This window comes from Sciurus carolinensis, chromosome 1, assembly GCF_902686445.1.
Source record: "Sciurus carolinensis chromosome 1, mSciCar1.2, whole genome shotgun sequence".
Taxonomy (NCBI): Eukaryota; Metazoa; Chordata; class Mammalia; order Rodentia; family Sciuridae; genus Sciurus; species Sciurus carolinensis.
In genome coordinates this window covers 89362148-89379721 of record NC_062213.1, presented here as the reverse complement: position 1 = coordinate 89379721, position 17574 = coordinate 89362148, and positions in this window count along the sequence as shown.

Below are 17574 nucleotides of genomic sequence, written 5' to 3'. Positions count from 1 at the left end.
TGTTGTACATGACTTTTTCTTATTAATTCTCAGATGTAGTTTTCCATATTTTGGCATCTTTAGTATCATTACGCATCCCGTCCTTAGTAGTACACACATCATGGAACAGTCTACAATTGATTGATTGAACCTAGAATCTAGGAAAATGGTAGACCTGTTGGAGGGACATTATCCCTTCTAACCACCAGCATCCAATCAGTGACTGTGTTCCACTGATTGTACCTCCTACTTCCTCTGAAATCTCTTTTCCATGCCACCTCCTCCAAATCCCTCTGCCCTTGACACTTCTTTAGTTAAGATATCAGTCATTTAGAACACATTCAGTGGTGACTAATGGAAACTCCGTGTCAAAGTGATTTTAAAAAAAAGTAAATATATCACACCATGAAGTAAGAAATCTAGAAAGACAGTAGGATCCAGGCTTTGTTGACTCATTAGCTTCTCTCTACTTCTTCATCCTTAGTTCAAGATGGCAACTGGTATTTCAGGCATTATCTACAAGAGGAGGAAGGAGGGTAATCTTTTCCTGTGGTTCTATTTCAGGAGAGAGCAAGCTTTCTCCAGAGTGCCCCAGCTTCCTTTTCCTAATGTCTCACTGGTCAGAGATCAGTCACATGTTGCACTAGTTCCACAGGGCTTCCTTAACAAAGGATCAGACTGGTGCCCCAAACAATGCAAACCTGTTTTCTCACAGTTCTGGAGACTAGACGTGAAAGGTACACATGCCCAATTTAGTTCCTTCTAAGATCTGTTTCCTTATGAGGCCTCTCTCCTTAGCATGTAGTAGCCACCTCTCAGTGTCTTTACTTGGTCTGATCTGTGTGTGATGTGTATCCTGGGTGTCGCTCTTTGTGTCCAAATTTCCTCTTCCTATAAGTATACCAGCCATATTGGATTAGAATCCACCCTAATTACCTCATTTTAGCTTAATTGCCTCTCTAATGGCCCTATCTTCAAAGGCCATTCATCTGGCCTTGTGATTAATACTGGTGAGCCACACAACAAGGCTTTCTCTGGCCTCTATTTTCAAACCTCTTCTATCTCTAGTATAGGTCCACTGCAATCTCTTCTCCACACTTGTGCCAACAAGGATCCTTGTAAAACACAAACCATCCCTACAATCCCATTAAAAATATCCCTATCCTCCTACATCAGCTAAACAACCAGTTCAAAATCTATACCATAGGAGCTGTGCTAGTCATTTATTGTTACATAACAATCCACTCTACAACAGTAGTGTCTTAAAACAACAACAATCATTTTTTTTCCTTATGAGGCTGTGATTTGAGCATGGCTTGTTTGTTGTACATTAGTTGTAACATTTTTGTGTCTTCTCTTTTATTCACTCACTTATAAGTAGACAGTCAGGATAGGATGTTTGGGTTGAGTTATTCAGACATCTGAAAGCAATAGTGAGCCCATTGCTGGTGGCCACGGTCTTGTATGAATGTTGGACCCTTGCTCTCTTCCATTTTTCTCTTACCCACTTTGGATCTTATTTGTATTTTAGCTCTCCTTCCCTGATCACTGAATTTCTGTATGCTTCAGAACACAGGACTCAGAGGAGTTAAGAGGAAAATGGTAGGACAAGTAAGGACTGTTATAACATTGGCAATGACAAGTTGAGGGCAGAAGAGAGAAATAGCAGGAGATAGCAATGGCCGTCAAGTGCCATTTCCACTTACACCACAACCTATGTGGGGTGACGAGGGGCTAGTTTGAGGCTAGGTTGTATAGTGAGAAGTCGAAAATTATTGGGAGGTGAGGGAGGGGTAATAGGAATGTAAAAAAATAAAACCACTTGCCTAAGCCTGCACAAGGTCCTGGGTTCAATCCCCAGTGCTGCAAAAATAAATAAAAAAAAGAATAGATGCTTGTATGATAGACTATTGCTTTTGGTGGACTTAGATTCATCCTCAATGGCCAGTGCATGTCAAAATAATTCAAAATGTACCTGAGACAGAAGATTGACAGGATGTGTGTGCACCATGAGAGAAGCACCTCCTCACTCCAGCCCAGCATCTGCCTCTAGAGACTTGGTTATACTTTCTTATTTAAAAAAAGAAAGCTTTATTGTAAACACACACACACACACACACACACATACACACGCACACACACAGAGACATAAATATAGTGTTTAATGAATTACAAAAAGGCAAATACCTGGATAATTATCATCCTGGTCAAGAAATAGAACTCTCAGCACCCCAGGAGCTTCCCATATGCTCCTTCCAGATTATAAACCTTGCCCTTTGCCCTGCAAGTCATCATTTGCCCTACTCTTTTGGTAATCAGATTCTGTGCCCAGGTCACACTGTCAAAAATGTTAAAGATTTATAGGCAGGCAAGTTGGCACACAGCTTATGTAATCACAGCTACGAGGGAGGAATAAGGCAGGAGGAATTCAAGTTTGAGGCCAACATCAGCAACTTAGTGAGACCCTGTCTCAAAATTTGTTGTCTCTTGCCCTGAATTTCTCAAAGCATTCAGCCTCAAAGTGATACTTTCTGTTCACAATTCTTGGTTAGAATAAGTTGTATAGTTCTGCTGAACTTCAAAGAAGAAAAGTGCAGTTCTTTCTATTGGGAAGTAAACCTAGAACATCTGGGCAAGCACTCTACTACTGAGTTACATCCTTGGTCTTTTAAATTTTATTCTGAGACATGGTCTTAGTAAATTGCAGAGGTTGGCCTTGAACTTGTGATCTTCCTGCCTCAGCCTCCTAAGCCACTGGGATTACAGGTAGGTGCCTTCATGCCTGGTGGTCATTCTTTATAGTTACAACTTTATAGTTACTTGTTACTTGTTACAACAAGTAGCAGAGATACATGATAGCCAAGTCAGTTCTCAAACTCTCCCTTCTCTTCCAGCCTGCCTTCCATTTATTTATTTATTTATTCGCCCCATACTGGAGATTGAACCCAGGGGTGCGTAACAACAGAGCTACATCCCCAGCCCTTTTTAATTTATTTATTTTTTTTTATTTTTGAGACAGGGTCTTGCTAAGTTGCTTAGGACCCTGCCAAGTTTCTGAGACTGGTTTTGAACTTGGGATCCTCCTGCTTCTGCCTCCTCTTCCTTTCTTATATAATGCAATAGATACTTATAACCCATGACATAACCCAAGAACTAAAATGTTATCAGTCACCTACACCTACCCCAGTACTCCTTTGCAACACTCCACATCATTTCCCCTTTAGGAATTGCCATAATGTCAATTTGTGCTTATTGTTGTATTGCTTAAACTACTTTTATCAATCACATGTATATGCAACACATTGCAAACATGACTAAATGTATTTTAAAATTTCTTTGTTTTGGAATTATATAAAACTACTATTATATTACATTTTTTTGATACCTACTTTTTTTCTATGACATTAAACCACTACTAGTCCTCTAATGCTGTTGCAAAGTCATCCATTCATTTTCTTTTTTTTTATTAAATCTTTTTTTTAATTTTACAGACTGCATTTTGATTCATTGTACACAAATGGGGTACAACTTTTCATTTCTATGGTTGTACACAATCTAGATTCACACCATTCATGTAATCATATGTATACATAGGGTAACACTGTCTGTTTCATTCTACTATCTTTCTGTCCCCACCCCCTCCCACCCCATTTTCCTCTACACCATCCAAAGTTCCTCATTCTTCTCTTCCCTCTGCCACTCCCCCTCGTTATATATTGTCGCACTTATCAGAGAAAACATTCGGCCTTTGGGTTTTTGGTCTTGGCCTATTTCACTTAGCATGATATTCTCCAACTTCATCCATTTACCAGCAAATGTGATAATTTTATTCTTCTTTATGGCTGAGTAATGGTACCTCTCATCTGTTCATTTTCAGTGCTATTGATATTCCATTGTATTGATTTATCATGATTTGTTTTTCTACTATCAGATCATTGAGCATTCATTTTGATTCTGGTGGTTTTGCTTTTTTCAATTAAGCACAATACTTCTAAGAACATTATTGTGTGTATCTCTAGGTGCAGCTTTTTGTTGCTATGACTGAGAGACCTGACAAAAACATCTCAGAGAAGGAAAAGTTTATTTGGGCTCAAAGTTTCAGAGGTTCAGCCCGTGGTTGTTTGACTCCATTTTTCTGGGCCTGAGGTGAGGCAGAACATCATGGCAGAAGGGTGTGGAAGAGGAAATATACTCAGCTCATGGCAGCCTGGATGTCTAGGTTGGTGAAAAAGGAACTTCTGTTTCCCTTGTGATTAGGGAGGGGGAGAGATTAGGGAGGAGCAGGGAGAGAGGAAGAGAAAGAAACGCATCCATTTTAAAAATAAGTTGCAGTGGCAGAGCAGCGAGGGCTATATTCAAAGCTTAAGTGGACCAGTGTTCTGATATGTGGAAGTTCTAACTCCTCAGTACCTGCAAATGCAACTTCATTTGGAGATGGGGCCTTTTAAAGAGATAATTAAGGTTAAATGAGATCATCATGGTGGGTGCTCATCCTATGTGCTTGGTGTCTTTATAAAAAGAGGAGGTTGGGTCACATATACAGACTAAGGGTCAACAATGTGAGGGCACAGCAATAAGGTGCCCATCCACAAACCAGGAAACGGGCCTCAGAAGAAACTGAACTGACAACACTGAGGGCTTGGACTTCTGGCATCCAGAATTGTGAGATAATAAAGTTCAACTAAGTCACTCAGTCTATTTTATTTTGTTATGGCAGCACTAGCAGACTGATATTGCTGTATTTAAGGGTGATGGCAACTAAGCATGTTTTTAACTTGTACAAGAAAAATAATCTGGGCATTACTGTATTCATCCTTGACAGTTTTTTACTCATAATAAGATTTTTACCCACGGCCTCTGGTCCCTATTTGAATCTCTGAATCCTGTTTTAGAGTCAGATCCTGTGGAGGTGCAATCTTTTCTCTATGACTATAAGGCACCTTTTTTTTTTTCCTATAAAAATTCCTATGTTGGTCTCATGGGTAGTAGAGGGTCAGGTGGTGGTTTGTTGTACGAGGTACCTCAGAGTAGCTGTTTTTCTTTAGGCAAAAAGACAGAAAACAGAAAGCAGAAAATAACAAACAGAATTTATGTTGAGGATTCATTTTACATTTATTAATGTAAATGTAGCAAAAAAAAAAAAAAAGCAGAAAACCAAAACCAAAACCAAAACAAATAATAAAACCACTGTATCACTAAGGCAGGAAACTTCTGGGAAACAGGTAGATTAGTGGACTATTGGTAGTCAAAACTTTTTTTCAAGCACATAACTGCAGCATAGTCAATGACCATAGCATTGCTCATACCCTGGAGTTCAGTAATCCTTCATGGGAATAAGCCCTAAGGGAATAATTAAACAGAAATAAAAGGTTTTATAAATATATATGGAAAATGTTCATTGTAGCATGATTTGTAAGAGTAAAAGTTCTCAACAAAAGCAAATTACTTGTTTGGAGTACATAAACCAATGGAATATTATGCATCTATTAAAATGATAATAATAATTATTTTTTTCTCACCATGCCACCTGTTTCAGTGCAAGAGCCTACAGGCACAGAGGCCAGGCAATGGTTTGGGACCACAGTTTGCTCTGGTAGGGGACACTATGAGAGGTAAAAAAGCCTAGGTAAAAATTATGATTATGAATAACATGAAGAAACATGAAAAATGTTTATGATTTTTGGGTGCACATATCTATTAAGAAAAGAAGAATGCAAAATAACTTTCATTTTATAATTACAGCTATGTGAAAAACATCTTATAGGCAAAAATAGACAAAAGATAAAAATAAAAACAATTTAAAAATATTTACTTATTTAGCTGGACACTGTGGCACGTGCCTATAATCCCAGAGACTTTGGAGACTCAGGCAAGGAGAATTACAAGTTCAAGATAAGCCTCAGCAACTTAGTGAGGCCCTAAGCAACTTGGAGATTCCCTGTCTCAAAATAAAAAATAAAAAGGGCTGGGGGGCATGACTCAGTGTTTAATTGTCCCTGGGTACCAAAAAACAAAAAAAAAAAAAATTATTTATTTTTGTGGTACTGGAGTTTAAACCCAGGACCTCATCTCATGCATTCTAGACAAATGCTCTACTGCTGAGCTTCACCCCCAAGTCCAAAACAATTCTTCATAAGTCTATATATATTTGAAAAAGCAGTTTTATTTAAAGTATATATTTTACATTTATATATATTTTTTTATTTTGAGACAGGGTCTTGGCCAGGTGCTAAGGCTGGCCTTGAACTTGTGATCCTTCTGCCTCAACCTCCTAATGCCACCATATCTGGCTCAGACATAAATTTTAAACAACAAAGTTTTGTTTCAGGAAAAACCTCTAGAATTCACTTAAGGATAGTATAAAACTGACTTTTCAAAAATAGACATTTGCTAGGCACAGTGGTACATACCTGTAATCTCAGTGATGCAGGAGGATCACAAATTTGAGGCCAGCCTAGGCAATTTAGTGAGAACCAACTCTGAGAAACAGAAAGTTCAGTGGTCCATTTTCAAAATACAGTATTTAGCCTTAATTGAAATGTAAGATCCAGTTGTAGCCATTTTCAGCCATTTTGAGATCCAATTATAGCCATTTTAACTATAACCCTTCCCTTCATCCACCCCAATTTTAAAATTAGCCAATCTTGTAGATTGTAACCCTGAGCTCCTCCTATCATAGCAAGGGGTAGTACTGTGTTAGGGATAAAAACAGATGGACTGCCTTGTTGCTGGATTTTCTTTGGTCACATGCCCTTCTGCAGAAGTAAGTTTGCTGAACCACTTTTGAGCATGCGTTTGATTCCTTGCAGCACCCCATTATTTCTAACTTGTCTCAGAATGAAAAATAAAGGGGCTGAGAATGTAGTTCAGTGATGGAGTACCACTAGGCTTAGTCCCCATTATTGCAAATGACAACAACAAGAAAAAACACATGTGCAGAAGAAACCTGCTAGTCAGGCAATAATTTTTTGACCTCACAAGTTCAAAATTCCCCATGCAGCCCTGAGCAGTGAGGCATGCCTGTAATCCCAGCCATATGGGAGGCTGAGGCAGGAAGATCGAGAGTTCAAGCCCAGTCTCAGGAAATTAGCAAGGCCCTAAGCAACTTAGTGAGACCCTGCCTCTAATAAAATATTAAAAAAAGGACTGGGGATGTGTCTCAGTGGTTAAGCACCCCTGGGTTCAATCCCGTAACCCCCCCCAAAAAAAAAATCCTAAAGAAAAAAATTCCCCATGCAGAACATGACTTCAAAGAGAAATATGCAACCTGTGAAGAAGCATGATAGCCATTTACACCTATGCAAAAGAACCCTCAAACTTCCCTTCTTGCCATCCAATCAACAAGCTACTTCTTCCTTCGAATAAACTCCCCCACCGACAATTGATCAAGGAGGCAGCTTTGAGATTATAGCTCCTGGTCTCCTTGCTGATGGGTTGTGCAATAAAGTCTTTTCTCCTGTGCCACCACCAGTATTAAAGATTGGACCCAGGGCCTACATGCATGCTAGGCAAGCACTCAACAACTGAGCCACATCACCAGCCCCAATAAAGCCTTTTCTTTTCATAAGAACCTGTGCTATAGTCTAACAGGGAGCTGCCCTTTGTAAATTTGCTTATCCTCCCTTTGCCTGGTGTTCTAAATTCTAAAGAAAAGTTACACCTAAGTGATTAAACTAATAATTACTAAGTAATCTTTCTCTAGATTTACAGAACCCAAAACATCTGGTGACTTTCAGATAACATCAGAATATGTAACTCCCCTTTACTCTTTAATTCTCTGCATCAACTAACACAAAATGTGTAAATTGCTGTGATGTTTAACTTAAGGACCCGGGTAGGGATAATATGTTTGTCTAAAGAGTTACAGGAAATAGGTGTAGGAGTTAGGGTCAATTGCAAGATTCTGACCAGAAAAAGAAGATCCATGCCCTGGATGGTGAAGATCCCACCCAGCAGTGTTCTTCCTGCCCATTGCCCCCTGTACCTCCTCTCCCTCTGTATACGTCCCTTTGCTTACCAGAGTTCCCAGGTGGCCTTTTGGGGGGATGATAATCTCCTTTATCTACTCAGGATTCCAGCTCTTGAATAAACCTGATTTCCTTCCCACCAACTCTCATGTCCCAGGAGCATTTGCTTTCAAATCATGAGCAAATGGACTTGGGTCCTGGCAACTGTTAGGAAGAATTTAACACAGGCAACACCATTTTGAAACATATCCTCCATCTTAGGATAAGAGCCACCTCAAGGTCACTCTGACTCAACCTGACCCTAAACCCCAAACTATACTGCAAAGGAAACTGCTATCTGGGACAGAAATCCTGAAAATACCTGATTTGACTTGGAACAGTGACCACCTCAAAGAATGGACGTGACAACCATAAGGACCGTTCCCTGACCACCCCTAACTACAGACTTGTATAACCTCCCGACTCCCTCATGCACTTATTGAAGCCAGAATTAAGGACAGGTAGTTAGTGTAGAAATAGAAAATCGGGTCAATTCAAGGAAATGAAGCCATGAAGCCATCTGCCTTTGGAAGTTGGAGACTGCCCCTGGAAGAATGGAATGTCAAAGATCTCTGGAGCCCATTGATTACCAAATTTACCTGCCTTTATCAAGGACTGCAAACAAGGAGCTGCTAATTAATGCCCCCTGGTCCTTACCCGCCTGAATCACCTTGGCCCTCCCCCTGCCCTTGGCTTCTCACTTATGCAAAACCAGGCCTAGTCACGAAGGCAGGAAGGAGAGATAAGGGGGGAGAGAACTGGAGAACAAAAGAGACTTTAACCTATAAAAGATGCAGGGTGTGCTCACTTCTTGGGACTTTAGAACATCAGCCATGGCCCCCTTCTCCCTGCCGGGAGAAGTCTGTATTATTCCCTTTAAATAAACCTGCTTAATATGCTTGCCTTGGCGTGCTTCTCTAGTGCTTAATCTTCAACATTAGAAGAAGCAGAACTCGTCACCGGTAAACGGCGGTATCAGATTTGGAGGTCCCACCGAGATTTACGCCAAGGTAAGTAAGCTTCTCTCTCCACGCACCCCACATCTGTTTGAGGTACATCTTTCTTTCTGTATCTTTATTTTTGGAGGGCAAAATGGGCACCCGTCGGCTACTTAAATGCAGTTAGTGCAGCCGCCATCCTTAAGACTCGGGTGAGAGGTTTCCCGGCCCAGGCAAGTCCAATCCCCTACTCTGTAGGCATGTTGGACTGTGCCGAAGCCGTTTCCTACTTTTCTGTCCAGGCCCGGAGCGCAATTGCCGCAAGTACACAGTGTCCCTAGTCCTGATCTGCCCAGGATGCGTGGAGGTGGAGGAAGGGTTGGAGCAACTGCGGGGTTCTCGGCCCGGGCTACTCTCGGGTGGACCCCAAAGGTTCCTTCTCCAGACTCCCCCTCCCGACAGCCCTGAAGGGTATCCAGGCTGATCAGTAGACAATGGCACTGAGGGAAAGCGCCAATCACCCTTGCCTCCGTATGGGCTGTACAGTGCACAACACTCCCACACATCCACTCCCTCCTGGATGCTCCCCTTCCCTTGCCGGTCAGACATTAGGAATTCAAGCTGTAGGATTAAGGCCTGGGATGATTAGTATGAAAATGCCCAGGTTCCCTTTGTTCGCATAGTTAGCCTTCACTAGTCTAGACATCTAGAGTCTCCCCATTACCTTTCCCATGCTTAAATGTGCTCACTGTGTTCTCTTTAAGCTGCAAGAGGGAGGCATTTAAAAACCCCTCCCGTGAGACCCTCCAAGCAAAGGGTGTTATACACCTAACAACCAATAGATGTCCCCTCACCCTCCGGAGATTCCTTTCATCTACAGGGCAAGAAGATAGGCAAAAGGCACACTTTTTACTTTTGTCATCGTTTTTCATAATTAGGAGTTTATAGTGGCAGGGAGGAAAGCAGTAATGCCCTTAAGTCTGAATCCTCCAAGGGTCTCTAGCACAGGGCAAACTAGAGCCCCAGCACTTTGCCGAAGGAGGCCAGAAGTACTTTGGCAAAGCCAGGTAGTGAGAGACGGGTTTTCTGGACCGGATTGAAGCTCAAACTTAGGGAGACGTCCCTGCACATAGTCTCCGGCGCGGGTGCCTGAGGTCTATTTTTCTTTTCTTCCACTTAGATGGGAGCTTCACTCTCAACAGTATTGCCAGGTTCACCACTAGCCTGCATACTGCTAAATTGCAAATGATCAAGAAAAGTGCCTTTCATATGTTACCATGTTTGACAGCAATAATCTCTACCATGAGAGGAGAAAGTCTTGAGGAATCGCCCACTAAGGGAGGAAAATTGAGGGAACCCTCCCAACTTAAGCCAGACAAAAATAAATTTAAGGAGGCTTTTGGAGGATCCTAATAAATATTGAGATGTTTCAAAACTTATGCCAGGTATTTGACCTCACCTGGAAAATTATGCTATTAACCATCTAGAGCACAGGCAGTTCCCAGAAACCATCCAATAATGAGTAGGATGCGTAAAAAAAACTATTATGCAGCCTTCAGGAAAGTCCTGCTATTTTCATGGAGAGACTTAGGAAAGCAATAAGAAAGCACACCACTCTGAATCCTGAATCCATAAAGGGCCACCTACTTTTAAAGTATAAATTTATCATTTAGTCAGCCCCAAATATTTAGAGGAAATTTCAAAATTGGCACATGACCCTGATCAATCCTCAGATGATCTTCTCCAGCTTGCATCTTCTGTTTTTAATAGACATCAAAAGGAAAAAAAGGGAACATATAGGCAAGAAAAAGGACTTATTAAAGATCATTCAAACTGATAGAAACTTTTAATGCCTTGCAATAGTCCATGCAATTTGCCCATTTTAGGAGTTAAAAAGCAAACTGCCTAGTCCAAGACCTTAGAATAATGAAGCAGTAATTTCCCCCACCCTGTAGTTCTTAATTCATACACTTTTATCTTGGATTCCAACTGCTGCTTGGTTTACTGTTAGATTTAAAAGATGGTTTTTCCTGTTTATGCTAGACTCTGAATAGCAATTTGTTTGCCTTTGAGTAACCAGATACTGTATCTCAACTAACCTAGACAGTATTGCCTCAGGATTTAGATGGCCCTCACCTGTTCCGGACAAACCTTAGCTAAGGACTTAACAAAATTCAGAGATAAAACATTCTGTGATTGTTCTCCAGTAAGTAAAGTACATACTTTATGTGCCTCCACCCAGGAGGAATATCAAAAGGCCATTGCAGAACTCCTAAACTTCTTAGCTAATAGGAATTATAAGATCTCAAAAAAATAAAGCTTAATTATGTCATCAACAGGTTCAATACTACAGAAAATAACCACTATAGGACAATATTCTGCCCCAGGAAGGGGCCTTACTTCAAGCTCCTGTCCTCAGCTTACCTATGAAGCAAGATTTAACCTGTTTGTCACAAAAGGGGAAAATAAATCCTGGATAGGCAGCCATAGGCAACTCAATAACCAATGGCATATCTCAGTGAGGAACTTAGCAAAGTAGCTTCATTCTCAAAAGAAATGGAAAATAAGGTCTCATAATTTTCTTTGACATCCAACCTGTACTGATGAGATGGCTAAAGTGCCTTAGGCACAAGGTTTCTATTCAAACCTGTTAGATCCTTCCAGATCTCAGTCAAGGCTTACATTGAAATGTAAATAGGAAGCCTAAAGGCTCTGTAGGAGACCGGTCTCAAACCCAAGAAAAAAAAGGTAAAAAAGAGCCTTACTTAAACTCCAGCAACAGTAAATTTTATGGTGCCTTACTAAAGTAATTAACGGCCGTATCATTTTTCCAGGACTCTTGTTTTTTTTAATTCTATATATTTTTTGAGCTCATGATTTTTTTTGATAAGTTCTATTTTTTTATTCAACTACAGCTTTTGAACATCTGTTACATTGCAATGGAGATTCACCTATAAAGTTACAAGGCCTTTGATTTTGTGTTATTTGTATGTCGTGCTGTCTGGTGTTGTCTGTATCAAAACTGAGCGCTCCTAAAATTAAAATTTAAAAATGGATCCAAATACTTTTAATTCACGTGATTTAAAGGTTCAATTCAAATTGGGTAAACTAATGAAAGTAAAATGTCTTTGAAAATAACTCGCAAGTCTCTAGGTGGTCAATCTAATAAAATATTGATATTAATAAAATGTCTAATATCAATTGTTTCTAGGACTTTTCTTCAACAGGAAAGAGATAGCAAATACTGTTCAGGACACTTGCCTGCTTTCTTGGTTTTTACAGAATAAGTGAATTAGAGTTAACATGTATGGGATTACTCAAATGTGTTTGTAGAGACATCTGATTAATTTTCAAAGTTAAAATGCTAATTGTTAAATAACATCAAGTACTCTTAACTCTTTAAATTCCATGGGGTATCATACTTAAACATTATTGGTGTTTTTATAGGTTGGTAAATAAAAGGGTTTAAACTTGCTTTGTGTCATCACTAAACTAAAAACAAGGTTACTAAGAGTTATGTCCTAACAAGTGCAATTCTATGTACAAAGGGTCCCAAAAGTTTCAACTGTGTTTCAATTAGAGTACTATAAACAACAAAATATTTAATCTTATTAAAATAGAGCAATTTATCTAAATTCAGAAATTTCATAAGAGTTGTTTCAGAATATGAACAAAAAAGGGTCAACAGATAGGAAAGAGAAAATAAAAGGTTCTGGGTATGGAAATATATTTAGTAAAAGGAAAAAGGAAATGTTTCTGTGTGATGAAATACATGAGGGTCTAAGTAAGTGCTAAGAAAGTCTGTGTACGTAAAGGGCAAGTTTCAACAAGTTTGCGTGTAACTAAGTTGGTTGTATGTATGTGAAACAGCTAAAGCTATTTAAGGTTTTTCCTAAAGTGAAATACTAATGTTCTGATATAAACCAAAGTTTAATCTATATGGTAAAATGGCAAGGATTTCTTAGAAACACTAATTTACTCTTAACTTTGTGTCTATTAAGTTTTATTCTTTAGAACAATTAGTCTTAAAAATTGGGGTTTATACAATTATGGTTAAACAACTGTTAGAGTATTATACTGTGTTACAGAGTCTACATTTTTCTTTAAAAACTAAATTTGGTAAGAAAAAAGTGTCAAGGTAATTGTAAAGTGGTCACTAGTTGTATATTAAATGTGTTAATATTTTTCCAGGTATACAAGTTTTTAAAGCAGGGAATTTATCAAGCTGCTATTCTCCAGATAAACTTGTCTGTAATGGTAATTTTAAACTTATAAAGAGTAAATTTTATTGGGGATTTATTTCTATCATTTAATGTTCTATTATAGGACCTGTTATCAATAGGGTATATGTAAAATTTGTTACTTTTTACACTGAGATAAAGAATTTCAAATGTAGATGTATTTCTAAACATTAGAGCCTGACTTGTTTAAAGGTTAATTTTGTGAAACATGAAAATATTTTGCCACTTTGACACACAAAAGGAAAGTTAAAAGCTCTCTCAGCCTTTCTTTGATTAATGTTTTAGATACAATGTTAAATTGTGTTAATTATAAAGTTTATATAGACTCAGGAAACAGTATATGTGAACTACTTAATGATATTTAAGGAAGAAGCAAAAATCAACATCAGAATAAGAACACTTAAGATCTGTAAAGAGCCATGCCTTACCTGAGATAAGGCTCTGCCTCCCACCTTACTGCATGTTAGAGTGACTCCAAAATAAGTCAGACTTCAGCTTATTTAAAGTTATATGATCTCAAATAGGGAATATAATGTGGTTCTCAGTCAAAATTCAAGATAGCTATTATACAAGCTAAATGTATTTTTACTCTTGCTAATTTCATTTTGTAAAATTGTTACCTGTTAATGTTTTGCAGAAGTAGGTGCTTCAAGAACACGCAACCTAGGTAACTTGTGATAATAAGCCATCACCTAACAGATAGTGGTAACTTCCAGTATTAATGCAGACTCCAGCTAGATAAAAGGGTAAATAACTGCGAAGCTAATGGACATTGAATTTAAAGCCCAGTAGTACTCTTACTTTATGACTGGCGAGACTGGCTTGCTGGATGACTAAGATCAAACTTAGAGATTGGAATTAAATACAGAAGGCAAGATAGACCAGTATTTGGATCTTTTGCCCTCAGTCAGCCTGAACCCAGGGAATAAGAGGACTTCTCTAAGGAGTGCTGCAACTCTGGGTCACACAACCTCCTGATCAAGGAGATTGTTGAGACTAGAGGATGAAAAATCACTCAGTGCATCTGCTGCAGAGGAGGGTCATGGAAAAAGGGAGACATCCCTTAATGCTTCCAAAGGAAGTCACCTCATCAAGGAGACCCTACCTAACCAATGGCACTGGTGGAGCTAAGAAGCTGCTCTTAAGTTCTCTACAAGTGGCCCCTGTGGGAAATCAGCTGACTCTTTAACAAGACAGGAACCAGGTCAATTTGACCAGCTTGATCTTAGACACCCAGCAAAACAGTTAAAACCAAAATATAGCCATTCTTGGGCATTTAAAAGAAATAATAGTTAAATGTAACTTAAGATGTACACTTGTATTAGCCCACTAGAATAAAGACTGGAAGCTACAAATGAAAGAAAGATTCTTCAGCAAATGTGCCTGATAACTATCAAGAGAAACTGCCAGAGTCAGAAGTTTTTAGTCAGTTTAAGGCCTGCAGACCTTCCTAAGCTACACAGGTAGACTTAATCTATGTTTGCTCGAATGATTATCTAGCCCTAAGTAACAGAAGTATAGAGCTCTCTACTAAACGCAGGTTATACCAATAAAGGGATATTTTACAAAAATCAGATGACATTAAGTAGTTTAACTATATTTTTTTGGGACATCTATGACATTAAGAGTTAAATGTTGTGTTTACATTCCTGATAACCTGGACAATGTTAAAGTTCCCAAATAAAGGCCTTGTCCTTTCCAGCCTTTGCTAGGCCTAGTTATGGGAACAATTTCTCAGTTCTTCCACCGCCTGGTGAGAGATTGACTTCTGTCATTTTCATGATACTCAGTGGCATGTTCCAGATGCTGCAACATTTACTTTGTACTAATCTCATTTCAGTACCCATGTCTTTTTGTTCTTCTATCATAGAAGCACCCACCCCCAGATGACTTTACAACCTGCTCTTCCCCAACCAGACTTCTACCTTGGACCCCTCGATTGACCCGATTTTTAAAAAAGGAACTCCAAACTGCTTTACCCCTCGCTGCCCCCTTTCAGCTTCGAAGCAGCCAGAACGACCGACGCCCCCTTTTCCTTAAAGCAGTTAGGAGTTCCTATAGCTAAAGGGGGGAATGAAGCCAGAATTAAGGACAGGTAGTTAGTGTAGAAATAGAAAATCGGGTCAATTCAAGGAAATGAAGCCATGAAGCCATCTGCCTTTGGAAGTTGGAGACTGCCCCTGGAAGAATGGAATGTCAAAGATCTCCGGAGCCCATTGATTACCAAATTTACCTGCCTTTATCAAGGACTGCAAACAAGGAGCTGCTAATTAATGCCCCCTGGTCCTTACCCGCCTGAATCACCTTGGCCCTCCCCCTGCCCTTGGCTTCTCACTTATGCAAAACCAGGCCTAGTCACGAAGGCAGGAAGGAGAGATAAGGGGGGAGAGAACTGGAGAACAAAAGAGACTTTAACCTATAAAAGATGCAGGGTGTGCTCACTTCTTGGGACTTTAGAACATCAGCCATGGCCCCCTTCTCCCTGCCGGGAGAAGTCTGTATTATTCCCTTTAAATAAACCTGCTTAATATGCTTGCCTTGGCGTGCTTCTCTAGTGCTTAATCTTCAACATTAGAAGAAGCAGAACTCGTCACCGGTAAACGGCGGTATCATTATGAAAAAGGGTCTCTGTCTCCACTGGGCCCCTCTCCACAGGCTTGTCCCGAATAAACCTGTGTTACTGTTGAGCCACCTCTCCTCTCTCTTTGTTTCCTTCATTCAGTTCTTTCCTTACAGTAACAATAGTTTTGACTCATGGGGTGAGGGGGCGGGACTGCAATACCACAGTTGATCTGATAACCTAGACAGCCACTAAGTGACTACCGGGCAAGTGGTGTGTGGAGTGTGGGTGTTGCATGCCCCCAGTGGGAAGGAGGGAGATGACATGATGTGCCATTATGCTACTCAGAACAGCACACATTTTATTTATTTATTCATTTTATTTTTTTCTAAGTGTAAAAATGAGTATCTTATTTTTTACAATTTTTTATTCATTCATTTTAGTTACACATGACAGTAGAGTGTATTTTGGCATAGTACACATACATAGAGTATAAATTTCTATTCTTTTTCCATGCTTGTATTTGTACACGATGTGCATTACACTGTGTATTCATATACGACTATAGGAAAGTAATGTCTGATTCATTCTATGGTCTTTCCTATTCCCATCCTTTCTCCCTTTTCTTTGTTCCCCTTTGTCTAATCCAAAGTACTTCAATCCCTCCCCCCTCCCACTTATTGTGAGTCAGCATCTGCATATCAGAGAAAACATTTAACTTTTGGTTTTCTGGATTGCCTTATTTCAATTAGCATGATAGTCTCCAGTTCCATCCATTTACTGGCAAATACCATAATTTCATTTTTCTTTATGGCTCAGTAATATTCCTTTGTATATACGTACCACATTTTCTTTATCCATTCATCTGTTGAAGGGCACCTAGGTTGGTTCCATAGCTTAGAATAGCCTGAATTTGTGTTCAGGTAAACACTAGCCAGTGCCTAGGGAAGTTCATTGTTCTGGGCATAAGGAGGACTCTAAAGAATGTGATATGAAAAAGAAAAAAAAAAAAAAAAAAAAAAAAACAGAGATGGGGAAAGTGATCACTTCCCTTGTCTCCAATCTTTAGGTGAGGATCAAAGCAGAGTGTCCTTGGTTGTAAAGTTAAAGAATGTACCTGTAGTGAGTAACTGACCCAGGCCTGGATATAAAGTAAACTGAAGAGTTGCCCAGGATAGTGAGAGTTCCCCTTCCTCTGTTCCCACCAGCTGGGCTTCAGGAGAACTAATTAGCACCACTTACTCCTTCCTTTTAGAATGTAAAGGACTTCCCCTGGGACCTAACCACATCTCTTTGAAGTGTAAATGCCCCTGTGAAACCTCGAGGTTCAAGGTCAGAGATACAGAAGACTTTGCAAGCCTGCTTTTGTAACCAGTTCCCACTCTAAGACCCTTATAAACACAATTATATGCTTTTTGAAACCTTGTGTCCAATTATGTACTGTTTTAGACTAGAAAATTTATGATACTAGACAGCCTATAAATGTTAAGAAAAATTAGTCAAATGGGCTCAGAATTTTGGAGTGCTAATCTCCTCTGGGCCCCTCGGTGTAAAATAAAACTTGGTTTCTCCTACTTTTTCAGTGCCATCTGGTCATTTCCACAACATACCCATAAAACGTGAAGAAATCCACATGCACAGTGGGCACACAGCCTATCCTACACACTCCTCCTGCTTGTGGGTGTTGTGCAGCCCTGCATTATATCCCAGCCTGTGCCAGTGCATAGGTAATAAAATGTCCCAATCCTCTTCATGGAGTCCTCCAAGTTCTTTCTTTGGGATCCAAAACAGTATGCTGGAGCCTTTATAACCCTGAAGTTGAACAGTTTGTTTTTCAGTAGTGGGGATGG